This window comes from Chionomys nivalis, chromosome 11 (genome assembly GCF_950005125.1).
Source record: "Chionomys nivalis chromosome 11, mChiNiv1.1, whole genome shotgun sequence".
NCBI lineage: Eukaryota > Metazoa > Chordata > Mammalia > Rodentia > Cricetidae > Chionomys > Chionomys nivalis.
Genome location: NC_080096.1, coordinates 35,934,801 through 35,936,467, shown reverse-complemented (window position 1 = coordinate 35,936,467; position 1,667 = coordinate 35,934,801). Strand labels below are relative to the sequence as shown.

The 1,667-nt window shown below is 39.4% G+C and overlaps 1 pseudogene; it reads left to right on the top strand.

Annotated features, from left to right (window-relative positions):
* The first annotated feature begins 665 nt into the window (after nt 1-665).
* Nucleotides 666-1,274, top strand: LOC130884334 (eukaryotic translation initiation factor 4E-like; annotated as a pseudogene).
* The last annotated feature ends 393 nt before the right edge of the window (nt 1,275-1,667 follow it).

Below are 1,667 nucleotides of genomic sequence, written 5' to 3'. Positions count from 1 at the left end.
CTGTGGAGTTAAACCAAATAATCACTTTGAAACCCTTTAAGCTGCAGCATTAAAAGGTGACATAGGTATTGAGTTATAGAGGAACAAGGCCACATATCTCCTTCTAGCCTATAATGAAGCTTCACTTGGAAACTTGTATAAATAATTCGGAATGTTTTTAAACACATTGCATAGATATATAGTGTATATAGCATAACATATATGCCAGGAGTTTTACATTTTAATATTCTAAGTTATAAACTAGAAAACATGCCAATGGGGGCAGACTGAGAAGTCATCGATAATGGCACTGGGACCTGTTTCTACTGCATGTACTGGCTTTTTGGGACCCTAGTCTATTTGGATGCACACCTTCCTAGGCCTGGATAGAGGGGGAGGGCCTTGGACTTCCCACAGGGCAGGGTTCCCTGCCCTCTCTTAAGGAGGGAGGGGGAGAGAGGAGGGGGAGTGGGGGAGCGGGAGGCAAATAGGAGGAGGGGAGGAAGTGTAAATTTTTTAGTGGAAAAATAAAAAAAAGAGAGAAGAGAAAAAACATCATCAACAACAAAAAAAAAAACCTAGAAAACGTTCAGGATATAATTATTGCAAGATAGGAGATTTGGAGATTTTTAACATATTTATAAATGATATAAAGATAAAAATAAAGAGAATTAAAACAAAAAGAAATGGAAAGAGAACATTCTAAGATAACCGTGAAACCAGAAACCACCCCTGCCTCTAATTCCCCACCTACTGAAGAGAAAAGAATAGAATCTAATCAGGAAATTGTTAACCCAGAGAATCATATTAAATATTTAAGTAAATTAAAAATGGTAGAAAGGAAACCTCAGCAAGCAAACCCTTAACTGATCTCTAAGTCTGATACTGTGGAAGACTTTAGGGTTCTATACAATCTTATCTGGTGTCTAGTAATTAAATGTCTGACTGTGACTAATCACTTTTTCAGGATAATATGGAGCCTAAATGTGAAGATGAGAAACAAACACAGAGACAAAATGAGCTTGATCACTTTTGGCTAGACTGTGCTGTGCCTTATTGGAAAATCTTCAGATGGCTGCAGCGGTGATGTATGTGGAGCTCTTGCTAATGTCAGAGCTAATGGTGATACGATAGCGGTATGGAGTCCTGTGTGTGAAAACAGAGAAACAGACATGCACATACAGAAAGTGTGCAAGGAAAGGCTAGGACTTGCTCCAAAGATAGCGGTTAGTTATCAGTCCCAAGCACACACTACGTAGAGGGGCTCCATCACTACAAATAGGTTTGCTGTTTAAGAAAACACTTCTAAGTATTCTTACAGGAAAGTAGTCTCACAAGCAGTTGAGATTAGGAGCTGAAGCAAAGCCTCATCAAAGCTGAGTGACTGTTCTAAAATTTGACTTCATGTAAATATTACTAAGATACAAGAGAAGCTGCATTCACTTTCGTCTTGTCCTTCTGTGCTCATTTTTTTCTAGAGTGCCCACTATCCTAATCATAGAATTACAGTACACACCACCACCAGAATCCAGGAACACAAATGTGTTCCTGGCTCACTCCATAGCAACTGATTAGAATTACCATTGCAAACACATTTGCCTTTCCACAGCACTCAAGAAAGAATGTGCATTTCTATCACCCTAGCAGGACAGAGACCTGCTGTTCCACTCACGCAGGAGCAGATATGC